This window comes from Camellia sinensis, unplaced genomic scaffold (assembly GCF_055761805.1).
Source record: "Camellia sinensis isolate YWXY unplaced genomic scaffold, ASM5576180v1 Unanchor2, whole genome shotgun sequence".
Classification (NCBI taxonomy): domain Eukaryota; kingdom Viridiplantae; phylum Streptophyta; class Magnoliopsida; order Ericales; family Theaceae; genus Camellia; species Camellia sinensis.
Genome location: NW_028129079.1, coordinates 22,668,490 through 22,683,444, shown reverse-complemented (window position 1 = coordinate 22,683,444; position 14,955 = coordinate 22,668,490).

Genomic DNA, 14,955 nt, shown 5'->3' with positions numbered 1-14,955 from the left:
CTAAGGGGACGTCCGGCCGGTTGACCGGCCGGCTGTCCGGAACAGTAATTTTTTTTTTTTTTTTTTTTTTTTGCAATTGATTTATATAATCGGAAAAAATATTTTCTGAAATTTTTTTAATTTTTTATGTGCTTTAAAATAATTTTGAATTGTATGTTTAGTTATGAGTTGTAAATTTTTGTATCACATATCAAATGTCACATCAATAATTCCCCACTCAAATCAAACCTCTTTTCCAAAACTATTTTCAAAACTCTTTACCAAACAAATTTTCTACACTCAAATCATAACTCCACAACACACAAACTCAAAATACAACTCATACTCTCAAATCACATTTACAAAACTCTACCAAACGCTACCTTAGTTTTTTTTACTCAAATTTGGTAAAAATTTTGATTCACCGTTGGAGATGATCTTAGATATGAAAAGAGAAAGTGCTATCAATTTTAAATGATTTATTAAATAAATTAAATTTTTTATATAAATATGAGATTTATATAAATTTATTTATAAATATTTGAGGTTTGATAAATATTTAATAGATTATTTAAAAGGGAGCTTTTTTGATAAATCCATTTTCTAAGAGCTTTATTCCATCCAACCCATATTCTTTTTGACTATTCCATTAGGTCCAATTTGAGATAAGAAGACCAAAATATCCTTTTCATCTACTTATGTTCCATTTAGTTCACATTATTTTCTTATATTTCAATAAGTCCTATGGGTGACATAATTACCAAAATACCCTTAATGTGAATGTTCACACCGTTAACGTAAATGTTCATATCGTCAATGTGTAAGAGCCCGGCCCATGTCGATCCTCGTGGGTGCCTGGAAAAATTTGAGTCGGGTCGGGCCGGCCCACAGGCCAAAAAATAGGCCCGGCTCGGCCTGTTGATAATATGAATATTCACATTGACAAGTTAATATTCACATTAATAGGAGTGTAAAATTGGCCTGCGGCCCGTAGGCGGCCCAAAACCGGCCCGCCGCCCGGGGCGGGCCCGGGCCGGCCCGTTCACAATATGAATATTCACATTGACATATTAACATTAACAATAACATTGACAAGAGTGTAAAATTGGCCCATGACCCGTGGGCAGCCCGGGCCCAGGTCGGGGCAGGCCCGGCCCGGCCCGTTGACAATGTGAATATTCACATTGATATGTTAACATTCACATTGATAGGAGCGTAAAATTAGCCCCGGCCTGTGGCCGGCCCGAAACCCGCCCGCGACTCGTGAGCTGCCCTGGGCGGGCCCGGCCCGACCCGTTGATAATGTGAATATTCACTAGGGGTGAGCATGGTTCGGATTGGACCGGATTGGGGTAAAATCAGGACCAATCCGTTATCTACGGTTCCTGAAAAATTGGAACCAATCCAATCCATTTAAATCATGGAACCAATCCGAACCAATCCATTTAAATACGGATTGGATCGGTTTAGAACCACGGATTCACATAATTAAATAACAAAAAAATATATATAACACTATAATTTCATAAAAATATAAAATAGCGCTATATTAGTTCCACAATAGCAACATCTATTTCTATAATAGCGACATACTGTGCTAGAATTTAAACAACCATAAGAAAACTGGTTTCACCATAAATATTTAGACCATTACAAATTAAAACTAAAAACTAACAAACAAAAGTAATAAAAGAAGATATTATATGGTTTTAGGTTTGAGTTTAGATTTTATATAGAATAAGAGAAGATACTATGAGGGAGAATGTATAATAAAAATATATACTATTTGTATACGGTCCGGATCGGTTCTAATCCGGAACCGTGGGGTTCAATCCGGAACCAATCCGTGTACTACGGATTTTTAATTTTTCAATCCGGAACCGAACCACGGATTCAAAAAACCAATCCAAACCTATCGGATTGGACTGGACTGGATCGGATTACGGATTTCACGGATTTCTTGCTCAGCCCTAATATTCACATTGACATGTTAACATTCATATTTATAAGAGTATAAAATTAGCCCGCGCCCCGTGGCTGCTCGAAACTAGCCCACGGCCCGTGGGCGGCCCGGGGTGGGCCCGGCCCGGCCTGTTGACAATGTGAATATTCACATTGACATGTTAACATTCACATTGATAAGAATGTAAAATTGACTCGCGTCCCATGGGCGGCACGAAGCCCGTGGGCTGGCCCGTTGACAATGTGAATATTCACATTGACATATTAACATTCATATTGATAGGAGTGTAAAATTGGCCCGTGGCCCGTGGGCGGCCCGAAACCCGCCCGCTGCCCAGGGCGGGCCGACCCGGCTCGTTGACAATGTGAATATTCACATTGACATATTAACATTAACATTGATAAGAGTGTAAAATTAGCCCGTGAGCAGCCCGAAGCCCGGCCCCGGGCTGGGGCGGGCCAGGCCCGTTGACAATGTGAATATTCACATTGACATATTAACATTCACATTGATAAGAGTGTAACATTAGCCCGTGCCCCGTGGCTGCCCGAAATACGCCCACGGCCCGTGGGCTGCCCGAGGCGGGCCCGGCCTGGCCTGTTGACAATGTGAATATTCACATTGACATGTTAACATTCACATTGATAAGAGTGTAAAATTGACTCGCGTCCCACGGGCGGCCTGAAGCCCGTGGGCTGCCCGGGTTTGGGTCCGGGCCTACCCCGGGCCGCGGGCGAGCTTCGAGCAGCGGACAAATTTTACACTCCTATCAATGTTAATGTTAACATGTCAATGTGAATATTCACATTGTCACAGGTCGGGCCAAGTCCGCCTCGGGTTGCGATCAGGCTTCGAGCCGCCCACGGGCTGCGGGCCAATTTTACACTCCTATCAATGTGAATGTTAACATGTCAATGTGAATATTCACATTGCCAACGAGCCGGGCCCGTCTCGGCCTGAGGTCAGGCTTCGGGCTGCACACGGGTCACGGGCCAATTGTACACACTTATCAATGTGAATGTTAACATGTCAATGTGAATATTCACATTGTCAACAGGCCGGGCCGGGCCCGTCCCAGGTCACCCACGGGCCGTGGGCGGGTTTCGGGCAGCCACGGGGCGCGGGCTAATTTTACACTCCTATTAATGTGCATGTTAACATGTCAATATGAATATTTATATTGTCACGAGTCGGGCCAAGCCCGCCTCGGGCTGCGGTCGGGCTTCGGGCCGCCCACGGGCTGCGGGCCAATTTTACACTCTTATCAATGTGAATGTTAACATGTCAATGTGAATATTTACATTGTCAACAGGCCGGGCCGGGCCCGCTCCGGGCAGCGGGCGGGCTTTTGGCCGTCTATGGGCCGCGGGCCAATTTTATACTCTTATCAATGTGAATGTTAACATGTCAATGTGAATATTCACATTGTCAACGGGCCGGACCGGGCCCGCCCCGGGCCGCCCATGGGCCGCGGGCGGGTTTCGCGCCACCACGGGATGGGGGCCAATTTTACACTCCTATTAATGTGAATGTTAACATGTCAATGTGAATATTCACATTGTCAACGGACCGGGCCGGGTCGGCCCGCCCTGGACTGCTGTGCAGTTTTATACTCTTATCAATGTGAATGTTAACATGTCAATGTGAACATTCACATTGTCAACAGGCAGAGTCGGGCCCGCCCATGGCCCGTGGGCGGGTTTCGGGCAGCCATGAGGTGCGGGCTAATTTTACACTCCTATCAATGTGAATGTTAACATGTCAATGTGAATATTCACATTGTCAACGGGCCGCGGGCGGGCTTTTGGCCGCCCATGGGCCGCGGCCCAATTTTATACTCTTATCAATGTGAATGTTAACATGTCAATGTGAATATTCACATTGTCAATGGGCCGGACCGGGCCCGCCCCGGGCCGCCCATGGGTTGCGGGCGAGTTTCGCGCCGTCACGGGACGGTGGCCAATTTTACACTCCTATTAATGTGAATGTTAACATATCAATGTGAATATTCACATTGTCAACGGGCCGGGCCGGGTCGGGCCCACCCTAGGCTGCTGTGCAGTTTTATACTCTTATCAATGTGAATGTTAACATGTCAATGTGAACATTCACATTGTCAACAGGCCAGGCCGGGCCCGCCCACGGGCCGTGGGCGAGTTTTGGGCAGCCACGAGGCGCGAGCTAATTTTATACTCCTATCAATGTGAATGTTAACATGTCAATGTGAATATTCACATTGTCAACGGGCCGGGCCGGGCTCGCCCCGGGCAGCGGGCGGGCTTTTGGCCGCTCATGGGCCGCGGCCCAATTTTATGCTCTTATCAATGTGAATGTTAACATGTCAATGTGAATATTCACATTGTCGACGGGCCGGACCGGGACCGCCCCGGGCCGGCCATGGGTCGCGAGCAGGTTTCGCCCCGCCACGGGACGGAGGTCAATTTTACACTTGTATTAATGTGAATGTTAATATGTCAATGTAAATATTCACATTGTCAACGGGCTGGGCCCGTCCCGGCTCGCGGCCGGGTTTCGGGCCGCCCACGGGCCAATTTTACATTCCTACCAATGTGAATTTTAAAATATAAATGTTCACATCATTAAATTGCTAATCGTTCAAAAAATATTTATAATGGTATCAAAATTAAATATAAGGGCATAAGTGTCCAAGAAAATAGTGTAAATCAAGAAAATGGACTTTATGGAATAAAACTATACATACATGGGACTAAATGGGTTAAAAAATTCCTTCATGGACTTCTTGAGTTAAAACACTTCTAAATTGGACTTATCAATAAAAATTTCTATTTAAAATCTTCAATATTATTTTACCTCACAAGTCACGTGGCGCCTTACATAGATGAGGATGAAATGTACAGTACAATGTTATATTAAGGAGTCGTTTGGTAATGTTGGCTTTTTACTTTTTTTTAATTTTTTTAGTTTGAGATTTTTTTGTTTATTTGATTTTTTTGGCTTTTTTGTATTGAAATGACAAAATTATCCTCAACTTGAAAATGATATTTTTTTGACTTTTTATTTGTATATAGGTTAATTTGATAATTTTACACCTTAAATTGAGTGTTTTGTTATATTGTGATTTTGTAATTTTTTATTTTTTTCCATATGTGCTTTTTTTTGAGTCCCAACATACAAACCAAACCAAGGCTAAGAATTAAAAAATATACTAAATATAAAAAAAAAATTGTGATTATCTTAAGATATAATCATATGGTGTTCGAACATCCACCAATAATTTTGGGGAGTGAGATTTGTGTCATACGTAATTAGCCTAGTTAAGCCTCCTTTGGGCGGCTAGTGATTTAATTAAAAGTTAAAAGGGAGGTATTTTAATTAATTTATATGATATTCTCATATTTTAATAAGTCTTATTATTTAAATATTTAATTTATAAATTTTTAATTCTCATATTTAAAATATTTTATAGACATTTATATCTTTACAAATATTTTTTAAAATGTTAGTAATTTGATGATGTGAGCAATCATATTTTACAATGTGAATATTCACATTAACGATGTAAATATTTACATTGACTGTGTGAATTTCACATCACGGAACATTCACACTATAAATATGAATATTATTAGGAGTATTTTGATAAATATGTCACTCATAGAACTTATTGGAATATAAGAAAATAATGTGGATTAAATGGAACATAAGAGCATCCGCATCAAACTAGCTAAAATCATTTTTTAACTAAATTAGTGATACTATTCATAAAAATAGACGTCCATCAATCTCGCTACAGTATCTAGCGTGAAAAGAGATTTATGAAAAAATATCCCAAGTCAAAAAGACATGAAAAAATTAATATTTTTTTATTTTTTAATATATTTTTATTAAAAATTAAAAAATATTAAAAAATTTATTTCCAAGACCTAAATTGGTAAAAAAAATTAATTTTCATTTTTCACAAAAATAAGTGCGTGGTTCTTTGTTGTCACTGACTCACATCCGTAATTCAATTGTCAAAAATTAGGGATGTTGAAGTGTGCACACACAAAAAGGTGCATATGCTATGTTTTTTATAATTTTTGACAATGGTATGTCTTTTATGATTTTTTTACAAAATTTCATAATTTAAACCTAAAATGTCATAATTTTTTCACAACAAAAGCCATAACTTTTTTTTCATTAAAAAATGTCATAACAAAATCTTAAAATGTCATAACAAAAATCACAAAATGTTATAACATTATCATTTCTAACTTTAGGGTGCACATCAAAAATTTACTGTTCATAACTTTACTATAAAATGTCATAACATACATAACGAATAATCATAACGTTTATTATAAAAAATCTTAATTTTTTTACCATGTGCACTATTTTAAAGGGCGCACATTGTAAATTTCTCTCAAAAATTATAATGTTTTAATGATGCGCTCAAACTTATCCCAATACACATCATTGACAATGGCACCGTTTGGGAAATGGAGGGAGGGATTATTTTAGCTTCATAAAGAAGATAGTTTAAAAGTCTTTATTAATGTTTTAAAAATCACATCGATAAGTGAGGTGAATCACTAGTTCTAGATTGAACGAAATCGAATCGTGATATCATAATTATTTTATGGGTATTTTTATAATTTAATATCAATACAAGAAATTATACTTTCCGCGGATAGTTGCAAAAAGTATCATATTTGGTCGCTAAAATCTTTTTGCGACCAAAATGTGTTGGTCGCGAGTTGGTCACTAAAGTCTCGTCACAGATAGTTTTTTGCGACAAAAGTTATAATTGGTCGCTAAAAGGGACCATTGGCAACCAAATAATTGGTCTCGGAAATTCCAATCCATATTAGCTAAAAGGTAACTTTTAGTGACCAAAGTTATAATTAGTCGCCAAAAGTCAGCGTCTTCACCCGAAGAAAAATATTTTTTTGCACCGCTTATGAGCTAAACTCCTGACCAAGGAGTCACTCTCTATGCGCCTAATCCACTCTGCCAATAACATGCTTGTTGTTCACATTTGGCAGAGAAAATATATAACCTATAAAAATTGGGTTATATATTATTTCATAAAACCTTCAATGCCTAAATAGAAAAATAGAATGTAATTACAGTTGTACCCGTTTTTTTTTTTTAATTTATCCTACCATAACATTCCACGACCAACTTATTTTTTGGTCGCCAAAAGATGATCTTCCGCGACCAAATTTGTAGCTAGTCACCAATAGTTAAGTCATTCGCGGCCAACTTATTTTTTGGTCGCCAAAAGGTGATCTTCCGCGACCAAATTTGTAGTTGGTTGCCAATAGTTAAGTCATTCCCGACCAACTTATTTTTTGGTCGCCAAAAGACGACCTTCTGTGACCAAATTTGTATTCGGTCGCCAAAAATTAGTTATTAGCCACCAAAAAATTGTGGGTCGCAAAAACATATCCACCAGCGACCAAAAAAATTTTAGTCGCAAAAAGTGGACTATTCGCGACCAATTCAAAATAGGTGGTCGCCAAAAGTGTTTTTTCTTGTACTGTATATATTCATCAAACATATATGTTTATATATATATTTTTATATTAATATTGTTTGTAAAAATATTAATTATACATGTGTTTTAGAGAAATTAGTTTGAATACAATTAATATTATATATTTCTTATATATTAATAAGGAAATATGCTGGCAGAGTGGAAATTCATGTTCTTTAAAACTTGAGATGTTGGGTTCAGGTCCTTTTAATATCAACCTTTTCAATATTAGACCAAATATAGCAAATTGGTTCAGTATATCTGGATCAAATCATAGACCGATCGAACTGGTCAGTCCGATCCGATTTTCAAAACATTGGTATCCATTGTGATAGGAGAAATTTACAATGTGCACCTTTTCAAATGATGCACATTGTAAAAAAGTTATGATTTTTTATGATGAACGTTATAACTGTTTGTGATGTGTTGTAACAACCCAAATTTTTGATTATTCTGTAGAATTTATACTAATATTATTTAATCTCAGTTCGGAAAATATATAATTTATTATATATTATTATGCGTAATTTTGTAAAATAATATAATTATTAAAAGTTTAGGAGTTAAAATGTAAATAATAATAATAATAATAATAATGGGTGTGATAGTAAAATAAATAATTAATTTTTTATTGATACATGATAAAATGTAATTTAATTAAAAATTAATTAATTTATATAATTATATTAAAATATTAAGTCAAAAAGTAATTATCTTAAATATCTATTAAGAATAAAAATAAGTGTATGTAATTATTGAACGAATCTGGAGGGAGAGATGCGTTGGGCCACGTGTTGGCCAACTGATGCTCGCACCTCTTTATGAATAAGGAGGTGGTGATCCTGCAAAGAAAGGAAAAGAAGGAAAGAAGGGAGGAAGTTGAAAAGGTCTTTGATAGTGGAAAGAAAGAGGAATGTATTAAAGTTAAGGTAAATTATATTATACCTTAAGTTATCAAAATATATTTTACTTATGTTTTGACTTACCAAAATCTATTTTATACAAGTTATATTTTATAAAGGTTTTAGTTACATGGATTATTTTCTGAACCATATTTGCTTAAAAAGAAACTCATGGATATGTGTGTTTATATTTTAAAGAGTATTTGGTTATGACCTTATATACAATTATGTTTTGTAAATACCATTACGGGAGTCCCACGCCTTGGGGGACTTAAATAACTTTTGGCCTCTGTTTGGTTACTTTGTGGCCCTCTGATCCATTGACCTCTGTTCTGTGCGGACCAAAGTGTTATGCGGAGCTAAGTGCTACACTATTGTGGGAGCCATCTCTAGAATCCGTACGAGCCACTTCTTGAATCCGTACCTCTGTTCTGACTGTCACTTCTGTGACCTCTGTTCTGTTCTGTTCTGTATCGTGGTTATGGTTATATATTTACATAATATATGTATTTCAGTTTCTGCTACTTAAATGATTTGGTTACTAATGATTTATTTACCAAATTGAGTTATGTAAATGTTTTGGCCTAACTAACTATCCATGGTTATTTCGTGTCTCTCATACTCTTGGTATAATATTTTTCACTCTGTCATGTACTTATAGTTATTTACCAATTTTCAAGAAACATGTAATTCAAAAATAGCTTTTGGAAAGTCTTAGATGCGGGGCTGCGGAATAGACACACACAGTACTTTTATGATATTTTTCTATGTAAATATCGGCCTTTTTGGTCAACATATTTTGTAATAAAAATAGAAGCTCCAATGATTATTTTGGTACCCTTATTTAAATATTACTTCCGCTCGCGTTATTTGATTTGTTTAAGAATTGGCCGTAGGTAATCTCAATTACTGGCCATCACAATGCTTAACCCTTGGGTACGGGGAGCGGGTCGTGACATGTGTGTTATGACATTTTGTTTTAAAGTTATAAATAGCAAATTTATAGCACCCTAAAATTAGAAATGATAATGTTATGACATTTTGATATTTTGTTATGACATTTTTCAATGAAAAAAAGTTATGACTTTTGTAGTAAAAAAATTATGACATTTTGGGTTTAAGTTATGAAATTTTATGAAAAAGTTATAAAACTATATGTACTTTTTTGAGGGTGCACATTGTAACATCTCCTATTGTGAGATGATAGATCACGTGGTTCACAACATTGCTAACACAGGTGAGTAAATGTTCATTTTTGCCCTTTGAATTATGCATGCCACGTCAACAAATATTTCTTTGTTAGAAAAATGATATTTTATTCTTAGGTTTCGTTTGAGAATATACTATTTTAATATTTTTTTAATTTTTTACAAAAAGATATGCAGAGAAGTAGAGAGAGTGATATAACAACTTATCGGCAGTGCTATGTCGCTCGAATTCACGCCCCCCAAATCCCCCAAACCAAAAACGACGTCGTTTCGTCGTTTTTGGATTTTTTTTTTCCGTTTAATCAGAGATGAAGCAGAGGCAGAAATGAAGAAAGAAGAAGGGAAGAAAGAAAGAAGAGAAGAAGAAGGGAAGAAGAAGAGAAGAAGCAGCAGAGGCAGACGACGGCGGCACGGCGGACGAGCTGCGACGATCGGCGATCTGCGACGATGGCGAAGCTGCAATGATGGTGGAGCTGCGCCGATCGGCCGATCGGCCGGAATACAGGGGCCCATGTGTGTGTGTGTCTCCCTCTCTCCTCTCTCTCTCTCTCTCTCCCTCTCCATCTTCCCCCTGTGTGTTTGAGCTCGAAAATGTCGAAAATGGAAGGAAAAAAAAAAAAAAAAAAAGCCTAATGCCCAAAACGACGTCGTTTTGGGCATTAGGGGGATTAAGGAGGGCAAATTTTCGAGCTCTGAAACATTATTCAACAACTTATAATGATTTTTTTAGCTTTTTTAGCTAAATTATATAGTTGACAAACGAAACATTAGAGGCAATTTTGTCATTTTACATTTTAATATTATTTTAAACATATTTTTTAATATAATAATTAAACAAAAGAATCTCACCTATCTTTCAAATATAAAAATTAAAATAGTCTATTATAATAATTAAATAGTCAAAAAGTAAAAAATATAGTCACTTTTCAAACAAGACGAATTACATATTTGAATGGATTTAACGCGATCCGACCTTAAAGAGGTACCTGGTGACATATAAATTACAAAATCTTTAAAATGCTATTTGTTTCCTTGTGTATTTGATTTGGCAAAAATATATAAAAAAAGCTAGCTTTTTATTTTTTATTTTTTTAGAGAAATACTTTAGACCACTAATTAGAAGTGGCTCTAATGATGTGACAGTGAGTCTCACCCACTGCCACAATGTTTTTGTGTCTTGTTTTTTTTTTTTCAATTGCCACCTTACTAGTGGTGGGATTAGTGATGGCAAGTTAGTAGTTTATAGCATTGCTCATTTTTTTATTCTAAGTGAGAGTCAAAATTGTAAAAAATTAAGTCAATTTTAATAATATTTTATTAAAAATAAAAATAATTCAAATTTTGTCAAAAAAGTTACAAAAACTTGCTTATTTTTCTCTCTTTCAATCTTTTTTCAAAAAAAAAAAAAAAAAAATTCTTTACAATCGTATAGTTAAGACGAATATAAAAAGTAAAGAAGTTTGAGTAAATTCTGAGAAACAATTCACTAAAATATGAAAATAAGTTGAATTAGAAAAATAAAAAAAAAATTCTCAATAGATAGAAGTAAAATTAACAAAATCATTCTTGCTTTTAACGTCTCTATTAGGAGATTTTTTTTTTTACATAAATGAAATAGAAGATATTGTATAGAAATCAAATTGGTGTAGTTTTTACTTTTATTTTTAAATAGGATTCAATATTCAAGTTTTATTTTACCAATTTATAAAGGAAAATGTTTTCCTCCAACTCCCGATGCAGGAGCTCCTACATCCCAAGTAACGTGGCACCTAAGATTGGTTAAGAGATTATACATATATTTAGAATGGGTAAATTACACTTTGTCACCCTAAAGTTTTATTCATTTTTCACTTTGGTCCCTTAAGTTTGATTTTTTTCATTTTGGCCCATCATATTTACAATCATTTACACTTTGGCCCTTTAAGTTTGATTTTTTTTCATTTTAGCCCTTCATATTTGTAATCCTCCCCACTTTACTCCTAAACTAACTTCCATAAAAAAAACTAACAGAATTTGTCACATCACCAACACATTAGCTCCATCTGTGATCTAAAAAATTTACTAAAGATGCAAAAAATAAAAAATAGAAAACAAAAAAAAATAGATTTTTTTTAGTGTTTAGTGAACTTTTTTTTTTCAAATTTATTCATAAACATTTTTACATTATAAATGCATCTAGATTAGATGCACCTAAAAAAATAAAAACAAATTTAACTATAAAAGGAAAAAAAAAGTTTACTAAAGACAAAAAAAATAAAAATATATTGACTCAAACACTTATATTATCAATTTTGAAATGAAAAGTTTATTATCGATTTTTTTTCGTTTTTAGTGAACTTTTTTTTTCTTCTTATTTTAGTTAAATTTGTTTTTATTTTTTTAGGTGCATCTAAGTTAGATGCATCTATAATGTAATAATGTTTATGAATAAATTTGAAAAAAAGTTCACTAAAAACTATAAAAAAAAAATCTATTTTTTCTTTTGTTTTCTATATTTCATTTTTTACATCTTTAGTGAATTTTTTACATTATACATTGAGCTGATGTGCTGGTGATGTGACAGATTCTGTTAGTTTTTTGAATAGAAGTTAGTCTAGGAATAAAGTAAGAAGAATTGTAAACATAAAAGGTTAAAAGTCTGAAGTATTGCAAACATGATGTGTCAAAATAGGAAAAATCAAACTTAAAGGCCAAAGTGGGAAGGATTACAAACATAAATGGTCAAAGTGGAAAAATATAAACTTAAAGGGTCAAAGTAAAAAATGGATGAAACTTTAGAAAGGCAAAATGTAATTTACCCTATTTAGAAACCTAGTTATATTAGATAACTTATGTATTTTATTTGTAATTCAATCATTATCAAAAAATACAAAATTTAATTTTGGTATTAAATTTTGTATGACTCATCACTTTTTTTTTTCACAATCAAATCGTTTCACAATTGTATTACATAATTAATATCCGTTAAAAACTTACATACATTAGGTAACATTGTATGTCGTAGAAATATAGAAAAAATTCTCCAAAAAAAAAAAAATTGAAAATGTGGTATTTTTATTTTTTATTTGTTTTTAGTAAAAAAATCAAATTTCTTCACAAATATTTTAAAGTGTATCGCCTCTAAAAAAATTAAAATTTTGATTAAAATATGAAAAGTTACTAAAGACAAAATAAAAAATGTAAATAAAAAAACTCAAAATTATTTTTAAAAAATAAAACCAAGCATGCTTATTTTTTTTAACATAATTTTATAGCACACAATATTGTCTGATATATGTAAATTTTGAACCAGTACTAGTTGTGCAATACAATTGTGAAACAATTTAATCGTTCAAGAATAAACATATAAAAATTAGCTGATAAGTTATCCAAGAATTCTCAATATTGAATTTTATATATTTACATAAAAATTTAATTAAAAAAACGGAGTAAATAAGTTTCAAATACAAGTTTTCTTGAATTGTGTAATCTCTTAGCCAATCATAGGAATTATAGGGTGCCACATTATTGGAATGTAGGAGCTCCTGCATCTTGAGTTGAAGAAAAAGTTTCTCCATTTTGTAATCTCCTAAATTTATTTATTTAATTATGGAAAAAAAACACTACGGCTATAACAGGCTTTGTAAAATGTCAATATTGGCCCATTCACTAGTGGGCTTCTCTGGGGAGAAGACCTGTGCTGTACCTACAGCATGATATGGCCCATCACACATCCTTTCTATGCCAAATTTGGAACAACCAACACATAATAATAATAATAATAATAATAATAACAACAATAATAATAAGGATAAATTATAATTTAACCCCCTATGGTTTACCCTAAAAACACGGAACCTCTTTTTACTTTCATTTGTAACACTTAAATCCCTATACTTTATACCATATTGTAATTTTTGACGAACGTAACAGAAATGTACAAAACGACGTCGTTTTGTGCACTGCCTGATAAAAAATAAAATAAAATAAAAGAAAAAACAGAAAAGAGAGAGAGAGAGAAGGACAAACACTCTTCGATTGAATAAACACTCTTTGATTGATCGGTGTTGCAAAGATCTACAACAATGGTCTCTTCCAACTTACCGACTCCACAACAATTGTCTGGAAGGCTTTCATGTCCCAGTTTTGTGGTTCAACTGAAGGTGTGCATCTCTCTCTAGTTCTAGAGAGAGAAAAATGATGTTAACAATTGTGGTCTCTGGGTTGGTACTCTGGCAGTCTTTTCTGTGGGTCTTGGTAGCTCTTCGGCCAGTTGGTGTTTCGGCTGGGTTGTAGAGCAGCCTTGGCAATTCTGTGAGTGCTCTGTTGGTCTGGGTTGTGTCGTCGGTGGTCAGTTCGTTGTCGGCGGGTTCTCCGTGTGATATGGCAGGTTGGTCGGTAGTGCTTCTCTGGTTTTTCGTTGTTTCTCTGGTGCTTCTCTGGGTTGTTTTTTTGTGGTTCAGAGATTATAGAGAGGTCCAGTGGTGCTGTTGAGAGGTGATTCAAGTTCATGGCTATGGTATCGCTGTCCATGGTAATGGTCCATGATAACGCTGTCATAGCTGTGGGTTTTTGCTCATGAGTATCTCAGTGTTGAGTATTCCCAAGTATGCTCTTTTTCTGAGTTGTTTTCAATATCTGGGTTGGTGGATTGCTTCCAAGCAGACATGGCCTGGCCTTCACGATTTTGCCCACCAAGAAGTTCAAGGGGCTTTTTTGAGCCAATATTTGGGTCTTCTCAATGCCAATATACACATATATTTTGGTTGGATCTGGAGGTGTTTGCAGGTGAGGAGGCATTTCACAACTTACCAAGATAGTGTTTTTTGTGATTTTAGGGCATTGTCGGGCTGGTTTTTCTGATTTTTCTTGGTGGATTTTGTTGGGTTTTTGGTTTTGGCCATTAGAGGGAAAGGGAGAGTGTTTGTCTCTCTCTCTCTTTCTCTCTCTCTTTCCTGTTTTTTCTTTTTTTATTTTATGTTTTATTAGGCGGTGCACAAAACGACGTCGTTTTGTGCATTTCTGTTACGTCCGTCAAAAATTGCAACATGGTATAAAGTTTAGTGGTTTAAGTGTTACAAATGAAAGTACAAGGGGGTTCCGTGTTTTTAGGATAAACTACAGAGGGTTAAATTATAATTTACCCTAATAATAATAATAATCCAAAAGTCTATCAAAATTATTCAAATAAAATATTTTTACATGGTTTAAACTATTTACATTCGTAACTTTTGGACAAAAATGTAAAAGAAAAGAAAAATCCAAAAAAATTCTTATTTTTCCACACTCCCTAACCAAATACCTCACTACTTTGTTTTGAACAAGTATGTTTGTACGAAGTCACTAGTTTTGTAATAAATTAAGAGTAATCATATTACAAAAAAAAAAGAAAAAAAAGAAAGAAGAAGAGCTCATGAAAAATTA